The following is a 10,000-nucleotide window of genomic DNA, read 5'->3' on the forward strand; positions in this document are numbered from 1 at the left end:
GAGGAGGAGGAGGAGGAAGAGGAAAAGGAAGAGGAAGAGGAGGAAGAGGAGAAGGAGGAGCAGCAGCAACAGGAAGAGCAGGAACAGGAGGAGCAGGAGAAGGTGGAGCAGGGGAAGAAGTAGGAGGAGCTAGAGGATGACCCAGAGGAGGAGCAGGAAGAAAAGGAGGAAGAGCAGAAGGAGGAGGAGGAGAAGGAAGAGGAGGGGGAGGAGTCATGCAAGAAGCGTGGGCAGCAGCAGCAGCGCTGAAATAAATGAAGGATTCTGTCTGCGCGGAAATATCAAAGAAGCAGGAAGAGGGCCAGAGGAGAAGAACCAATGGAGGAGTCATAATGAAGGACCACGGGATGGAAGTAATCATGAAAACATGTCAAACACATATGACGAGAAACACACACACACACACACACTACATATTTTATGTTTTATATGTATATATATATATATGTATATATATATATATATATATGTATATATATATATATATATATATATATATATATATATATATATATATATATATATACATACATACATATACACATACACGCAACACACAAACAGATGCAGAGGAAGAAAGAGAAAGAGAGAGCGAGAGATAAATCAAGCAGGTAATATGATGCTACGCTGAATAAAAACAAAACAAAAGGGAGGCGACAAGACAAAGCAAGAGTGGGAGGATCTGAGAGCAAAGTATAAACGCGAGAGCGAGCTTCCAGAGCTCGGTTGAGGAAAATACGTATAAGAAGGATGAGGATGATGAGGATGAGGATGATGATGATGCAAGGAGCCACGGTGAAGATGGCTACACGAAGAGAGGAAGAGGAGGAGAAGGAAGAGGAGAGAGGGCTGGAAGAAGACAAATAGCAGGATTGCGTTTAAGTCATGAGAAGAAAGTCTGGCGAAGGGCGGGGGTTAGTCGGGCATTTCGCATAAAGCCCCACATGTTGGGGGCTTCCCATGGCGGCGAGGGTGGCGGCGGTGGTGGTAGTGGTGGTGGTAGTGGTGGGTGTGAATCTGAGGGAGCAATGAAGATGATAGGGGGTGGTGCAAGGCGACGCGATATCATGGGTGAGTTGATGAACTGACGTTTTCTAGTGACACGAGTACAAGAGGAGAAGGCTCCGCCTGTCTACTCGCGAGTTTCTTCCGCGTCTCGAATTACCACCCGCGCGTCCGTTGCCGCCCCCCACCCCCACCTTTTTCTTTATGGGAGAGAGATGGAATAACCGACTTAACCAACCTTGCAAACAGATTTATGACACGAAGAAGTATAAGCAACTCGCACCATGGAGCGGGACCAGCAGACAACCCCCCCCCTTCTTTTGTGAGTGTTCAGAGTCTTCACGTATTGTTTCTTCTTCGCCTTCTCACTCCTCAAGAGGAATCGGTTCATCTTCTTCGCCTCTCCCGGGTGACCCTCGAGGCTAATGTTCTCTGAAGTTTCAGCTCCATCCTGTGGTCGGCGCCTCTAACCCACGGCCCGAAAAACATCTTCCTGTCTCTTTTCGTTATACGGTCCAGCTGTGCGAGGCCCTACATCAGCTTCTTTGGCACACTTCTCCCTTCCCTTGGCCTTTATGAAGACAGATCCCCATCACGTCCCTTCACGACTCTTTCACTGCCATGAATGACTTAAATATTTGTCCTGGCTGCCGCCGCGGGATCTTGTTCAGCCAAGAAACCCTCTGGTGAGATAGACTGGGGCGTATGCGTCATGACTCATTTTGGATCGATAACATATAGCCTCTGCCTCCTTATTGCTTCCATGCTACCTTCATGTGGTCCCCTCTGATTTCAGCAAATGTATGTCAGTAACCGATCGGATGGCGGTATAACCATCCTACCCGACAGAAAGAGTGTCAGTGACGCCATGGGTTCGACGCCACCGTGAAAGACCTCTTCTTCTTCCTCTTCCTCTTCCTCTACCACTTCTTGTTCCTCCTCTTCCTCCTCCTCTTCTTCTTCTTGCTCTTCCTTTTCCTCTTCCTCTTCTTGCTCCTCCTTTTCCTCTTCCTCTTCTTGCTCCTCCTCTTGCTTTAACTCCAGGTTTAGCTAGCCACTGCTGGTGTATGGATAGCTCCTGAAACTCAAGTGATACTTCGGTAAGGACAAAACCACAAGGAGGAGGGTATGAAAGTAACATTCTCTCCCTCACCTCCCTCCGCAGCAAAAGGGTTAAGAAAAAAATATATAATGTGATCTATAGCGTCCACTACTCTTGGCTGAAGCAACGAAACTTTTCCTTTAACCTTTCAGCAACAACTTTCCGAGCCGCCGCTTCCCCCCGTCGACTTATAAAGGCAGGACGTGAAACTAAACATCAGTACTTCGGGGAGGGAGAGGGGGAGGGGGAGGGAGATGAGAATAATGATGATGATGATGATGATGATGATGATGATGATGATGATGATGATGATGATGATGATGATGATGATGATGATGATGATGATGATGATGATGATGATGATGATGATGATGATGATGATGATGATGATGATGATGATGATGATGATGATGATGATGATGACGACGACGACGACGACGACGACGACGACGGTGGTGGTGGTGGTGGTGGTGGTGGTGGTGGTGGTGGTGGTGGTGATGATGATGATGATGATGATGATGATGATGATGATGATGATGATGATGATGATGATGATGATGATGATGATGATGATGATGATGATGATGATGATGATGATGGGAAGGAGGATGTGCAAGAAGTGGAAGAGGAGGAGGAGAGGATGTGGAGGAGAGTATGCGAAGGAGGACGAGAGGGTGAGAGGGAGAAGGTGAGAAAAAAAGGATGCGGAGGAGGAGGAGGAGGAAGGGAGGAAGAAGAGGAGGAGGAAGAGAAAGAAGAGGTCCTCAGCGGGGGCGTCGGACCCATGACGTCACTGGCAATGTTTTCGTAAGAGCATACACTGTAAACAAACAATAAGAAGAAATAGATATATTCAGGTCACGTACATATGCTTAACTAATCCCTTCATTAATTTGAGCGAGTGTATACATCCAGGTGTGGATAATTATAATTTCATTAACTTCCACCGATCGCGACCCCATTCAAAAGTGTGCCCATCTCCGGAGATGACTCTGTGAAGAGTGCCACCACATTTAGGCACCTCCTCATCTTCCACCTCTTCCTCTTCCTCCTCTTCTTTCTTCTCCTCCTCAATAGGTCTGTTGCTGTTCGTTGGTCCATATAACTCCTCCTCCTCCTCCCACGAATGGGTGTGGGAAGGGTGCAGGATGGGTGTTGAGCTGGCTATCCCCCTGATAAGGGGGAACAAACCTTTTGGAATATGTGAAGGTTGAGGCACACTAGGCTGGTATGCTACTTACTTTTACTACTTCGTCAGAGTAGAAACTACTTCGGTTACAATGTTCTAGTCTTCCGTAAGAACATCTCAACAATGTGTCTAACATTCGTATAGGTTTAATTTCTCTTAATTCGCCATTCAGATTTTCACTGTATGACGCAAGAGTAATTTGACATTTGGAATTTTGAAAAACAAAAGATCGTAACCGAAGTAGTTTCTAAAACGAAGTATCAAAAGCAAGTAGCATGCTAACGAGAAAGGCCTAGTGTGCCACCACCTTAAGTACAAAATATCTAATCATTTTCAGTAGCTGGTAAAAAAAAATACAATTTATAAATCGCATCGGCCAACCAATTTATCTGGGATCATTTAGCGTCGCACAGGATGCTTCTCAACAAACAATTTATCTCCAGACAACTCCCGGACGGCATCAAGTACGAAAGCGAAAGAACAGAAGCTGCGACTCATCTGTGAACGATTTCCGATACGGATTTGAAAGAACTTTTGACAATGCGCTAAAGAATTATAGATTTTAATCTTGTCGCACAAGACGCATCGCGCTCCTTCGCGCAATCAAACAGACACACACACACACACACACACACACACACACACACACACACACACACAGTGTTGATTTAATTGTGCATTGAGGGGCTTACCACACAATATGTATGTATGACACAAGCAAGATATTTCATATTCATCAAATGAAAAAATTCCTGATGTCTTCAATCCCCGCTGTGTGTGTGTGTGTGTGTGTGTGTGTGTGTGTGTGTGTGTGTGTGTGTGTGTGTGTGTGTGTGTGTGTGTGTGTGTGTGTGTGTGTGTGTGTGTGTGTGTGTGTGTGTGTGTGTGTGTGTGTGTGTGTGTGTGTGTGTGTGTGTGTGTGTGTGTGTGTGTGTGTGTGTGTGTGTGTGTGTGTGTGTGTGTGTGTGATTCACCATGATCTTGGATCACGTGTTGGACTCGTGATCGACAGCTATTTTCCTCCCGAAAGAGAGCTCAGACCTCATATATGATTGATCTATGGGTAATGCGGTAACCTTTACACGCACACACATCCCCAACTCCCCGCCTACAAGAGTTGGAGTAACGACTCGCAGCGCAGCGATACTGAAATTGTTTCAGCCCTGGGCGGGATACGAACCCGGACTGCCGTAGTGACAGCCGCGAACTCTAACCACTGCGCGTGTGTGTATGCGTGGGTGTACGCGCGCGTGTGCATGCGTGTGTGCGTGCCTGCCCCCTCACACGTCTTTTCTCTTCACTGTAAACAACCAAATTTTGGCGAATACCTGACTCGCTTAATTTCCATAGGCGAACAATTTATCTCAACTTGGGTCTAAAGAATGTTCACTTAGATAAAAAAAAAAATGTTGGATGGGCATTATGGGCTACAACAGGAGTTTCGGTCTTTAGTGAAGAAACTAAATATAACGTAAGTTTCACTCTATTCCTGTCCTTCTTCAAGAAGTTCACCAAAGAGGAAAGCTAAAAAAAAAAAAAAAAAAAAAAAAAAAAGTGACTGGTCCCCGCATGCAAATTCTGCGCATTTTTCGTTGATAGAGTATTGATATATAAAAAGTTTCGGCAAGAAGTTACGTTGTCTCAAAGATGAAAGGGAAGACAAACTCGTTCCTCCTCTCAACTCCGAGGAGGCCAACGGGGAAATTCTTCGACAAAATATTTGGTTAACGATATCAGGGCAAGTCCACTATTGTAAAGAATTCGGATATGCAAATAATGATAATAATAATAATGATAATAATAAATAAATAAATGAATAAATAGATAAATAAATAAATAAATAAATAAATAAATAAATAGATAAATAAAAATTATGTATAACGTACAAAATATATACCCAAAGACAAAGACAGGCATACATACATGCATTTATATTATGTAGTACATATGCACGTACACACACACACACACGCACGTATACAACACACACAAATATATATACAAACATATAAATGCACCCATACATACACACATACAAAAACATAAATGCAAACATACGTACACAGGCAGACGTATTCGGGAACAAGCATGTATATGAAGTCATATATGATCATATATGTACAAGTTGATGATACATACACACGAAGACCGAGATACATGAACGCCCCGCGTACAATGCACACACAGTTCGCAAACACAAACCAATACAGTTCAACAATGTAAGTGGCCAAACGAATATCAAACACTGTACCAGGAATACCAGATGATACGTCAGCCCCTTTCCCCTCCCGCCACACACCCTAAATAAGAAAATAGAATTTCTTGGTGGAAAATTAACCACATAATGACACTATCCATTTTCCGCGACTTCTTCTGGGAGACTATTTTATTCAGAAAACGGTGGAGGAAGCGGCGGTGACCTCCGAACTGGACAGGTGGACAGGTAAGGTTGTACACGCGGGACACGCCCACGCCTCCCACGCCGTCGTCCTTCTTTGACCCAGGAATCCACGTCCGGTGTCACCTCTCCTCCCTCGAAGCTCCTATTTTTATCCCAGGTCACCCTCACTGACTCACTCACTCACTCACGTGCCGCCGGGTCAAAAGCTGCACGATTCAAGCAGTGCAAGCACAACACGGCTTCCAAACACTCTCGCAAGCACGCACGCACGGACGCACAAACACTGGTGCCTGCAATGTATATACAGTACAGTACTATGGTGTGGTCGTTCCAACTTGGCGACGCAGCTCAGAAGCGACGTTTCATCTTCCCATCCCATCCTATTTCATCCTATCCCAATCCCGTCCCTTCCCCTTCCATCCCTGTCTCGTCCCATCCCGCCCCTTCCCCTCCTATTCTTTCCCCTCCTTACCTTTTTCATCCCATTCCATCCCATCCCTTCCCATCCCATCCCTGTCCCATCCCATCCCACCTCTTCCCCTCCCATCCTTCCTTTTCCTTTCCTTTTTCATCCCATTTCATCTCATCCCTTCCCTTCCCATCCCTTTCCCGTCCCATTCCACCCCTTTCCCTTTCATATTTTCACCTTCCTTCCTTTCCCATCCCATTCCATCTCTTCCTTTCCCACCTCCTCCTCTCCCATCCCATTCCATACCATCCCTTCCTTTCCCATCCCATTCCATTCCCTCTTCTCCCATTCCAATCCATCCCATCCCTTCCTTTCCCATCCCATTCCATCCCCTCCTCTTCCATCCCCATTCCATCCCATTTCATGCCGTCCCTTCCCATCCCATCCTACCCCCCTCCCCTCCAATCCCATCCCGTATCCATTCCACTCCCATTCCATTCCATTACAGGAGCACAGGTCTCGAACAATGAAGACTGTTCACCTCACGATTAGAATGTTCGGCACTCCCATTCAGACACATGCAACTCCAAGAGTTAATTCCACCTCAGATACCACTCCAAGGGGCCAACGATGAGAACCTACCAGTGGTAGGTCGGTCCTGGGAGATGGACGTCGGAGAGAGTCGTCTCCTAGGTCCACCTCCCATCCCCAAGACATTTTGCCCATGTGCACATGCGTGTGACTCACCACGGTCTTGGATCATGTGTTGGACTTGTGATCGACAGATATTATCCTCCCGGTTGAAAGATCAGAGCTCATATATGATCCGATCTATGGGTAATGCTGTGACCTTACACACAGACGCAAACGCATACGCGCGCGCACACACACACACACACACACACACACACACACACACACACACACACACACACACACACACGCACACACACAAACACACACACACACACACACACATACACACCTGCCTCGTGGCGCTGTTGGTAGAGTTGTTCTCGGCTGCCACTACGGCGGGCCGGGTTCGAATCCCGCCCAAGGCTAAAATAAGTTCAGTATCGCTGCGCTGTGAGTCGTTACTACAACTCTTGTGGGCGGGGAGTTAGGGGGGGTGCGTATAGGGTCACAGCATTACCCATATATCGGTCATATAGGCTCTGAGCTCTCTTCCGGAAGGTAAGTAGCTGTCGATCACGAGTCCAACACGTGATCCAAGACCATGGTGAATCAGACACACACACACACAAACTCTTCGCCCACCAGAGTTGGAGTGCCAGCTCGCAGTGCAGCGATGCTGAAATTTTTCCAGCCCTAGGCGGGACTGAAACACGAATCACTGAATTAGTGGTCGAGGACGGTACCACTGCACCGTCGAGCCGCGTGTGTGTGTGTGTGTGTGTGTGTGTGTGTGTGTGTGTGTGTGTGTGTGTGTGTGTGTGTGTGTGTGTGTGTGTGTGTGTGTGTGTGTGTGTGTGTGTGTGTGTGTGTGTGTGTGTGTGTGTGTGTGTGTGTGTGTGTGTGTGTGTGTGTGTGTGTGTGTGTGTGTGTGTGTGTGTGTGTGTGTGTGTGTGTGTGTGTGTGTGTGTTCGCGTGTATGTATGTGCGTGTGTGTGTGTGAGTTAAAAGAGTTAAACGACACGGTTCTCGTGGAAAGAAAAAAGTCCGACGAGAAGCTTCATCGCACACGAACCAGAAGCCGAAGACCTCCTGAGGGTCGCCCGTTCCTCGAGGTGCTCGAGTCCACAACAAACAGAAACGACGTAACTGACCTTTCCACACGAGTTCGATACACTGACCTGCCTGTGACCTTGAGATCAAGGAGGTGATCTGGCTGACCAACGCCTTCCTACACCCCACCGAAATTTATGTCCTGCCGTTGCTCAATGGTAGCGCGCGTCTGGCGGCCTCTAAGGGAGGCCAAACGGGTGGGTTCGAATCCTGGCCATGGTGTAGAGTTTAGGAGAAGATACACCGTGCACTCTGAGCAATGGTTCCCAACCGCCAAATCCAAAGCCTAGGCACCGTCCTCGTGACTCTGAATAAGGTAGTCCATGACGCGAAACTGCACCATGCAGAATTAAAAACCCATCTTTGGTTCTCCTTGGGTTTAAAAAGGAAATTGGTAAGAATTGGTTCCTAACAGAGTTGTTCACGAATGAAATAGACTTAGAAACCATGTACTGATCGGTGAAACAATTGGTTGTTTTAAGGTAAGTTTAGATAATTTTATGGATAGGGATAACAGGTGGTAATGGACATGGAACTGCCTAATGTAGACCTTATGGTCTCTTGGAGCCTCTTCCATTCTTATCTTCTTATGATTACATATGACCCCATTAATCCTCGATTTCTTTTGCCCCTCCAGTCCGCAAAAACATCGCCCCCCCCCCACACGCCTTGTCCACCTGTTTATCTCTGAGCTGGCTTTCGGTGTCCTGGCGCTCTATGCGGGGCGTTCTATATCAAGGACGAAGCTCCTAGTTCAATCAACCCCGGGCCCATGAAAGAGATAATGGCATTCAAATAGACAGAATGGGCCGCGTGCAGTAGGTAGGTAGGTAGGTAGGTAGGTAGGTTGGTAGGTTGGTAGGTAGGTAGGTAGGAAGGTAGGTACGTACGTACGTGCGTACGTAGGTAAGTAGGAAGGTAGGTAGGTTGGTAGGTAGGTAGATAGGTAGGTAGGTAGGTGGACCTTTCGCTAACTGGGGGGAAGGGGGAAAGGAACGGGGAAGGGGAAGGGAGAGGAGGAGGGGAAAGTGGGAGGGGAAGTCGAGTGGGAGGAGAAAGTGGAGGGAGAGGGGAAGGGGAAGTGGAGGGAGAGGGAAAGGGAGAGGGGAAGGGAGAGGGGAAGGGGGAGGGGGAAAGGGGGGAATCAATCCCAACTCGCCGCTGACTCGAATTCCGAAACCTGGTCGGGGTTGACAACAGTGCCGCCGCGCCGCCGCGGTGCTCATGCCCTCCTAGAAGTTTCCCTATCGTTCCCATCAGGGGCGAAATGTCCCACGCAACAACTATGATGACTTTGGATCACACCTGCATTCTCGGTGTTTTACGTTTGTCAAAGTTTAATTTCTTTTAATGATACGGGAGCGGTTCGAACATTGATATACACGACACGGTCATTGAACACGTCTACGTGATGCCCTACGCGAGCGAGTGAGAAGAGTCTCAGCCTGATCATCAAGGGTGATTAGACATGTATAAGACAAGAGTAACTACCTTGTGTCTGGGAGACGGTGCTCTGAAAAGAAAAGGGAAGTGGAGGAGGTGGGAGAGAAGGAGGTGGAAGATGTGGAGGAACAGGAAGAGGAGTAGGAGGAGTAAGGAGGAGGAGAAAGAGGAGGAGGAGGAGGAAGAGGATTTGGAGGAGAGTAGAGGAGGAGGTGTTGGATGAGGATGGAAGAGAAGGAGCAGTAGCAGTAAGAGGAGGGAGAGAAGGAGTAGTAGGAGGTGAAGGAGGAGATAGAGTTTGAGGAAGGGGAAGAGGAGGAGCAGGAGGAGGAGGAGGAGGAGGTGGAACAAGAGGAGAGGGAGAAGGTTGAGAATGGGGGACAGCAGCAGCAACAACAACAATAAAAACAACAATCCAACACCAGTATCAACAGCAACAGGAGCAGGAGAAAGGGCCGTACCAAAGCATTGGGTATGCATTGGCCTGTAATTGCGAGTCGTACCTTGTAAATGAGTCACACGGCCGAGAATCCATCCCCTCTCTCCCTCGCTCCTTCTCTCTCTTTCACTCCCTCTCCTCTCTCTTTACCCCACTCCCTCTCTCCCCCACTTCCTCTCACCCTCCACTCCCTCTCTCCCTCCACCCCCTCTCTCCCTCCACCCCCTCTCTCTCTCCACTCCCTCTCTCCCTCCCCTCCCTTCCTC

Source organism: Oratosquilla oratoria, chromosome 5, assembly GCF_046742065.1.
Source record: "Oratosquilla oratoria isolate Oo_2021 chromosome 5, ASM4674206v1, whole genome shotgun sequence".
NCBI classification, from domain to species: domain Eukaryota; kingdom Metazoa; phylum Arthropoda; class Malacostraca; order Stomatopoda; family Squillidae; genus Oratosquilla; species Oratosquilla oratoria.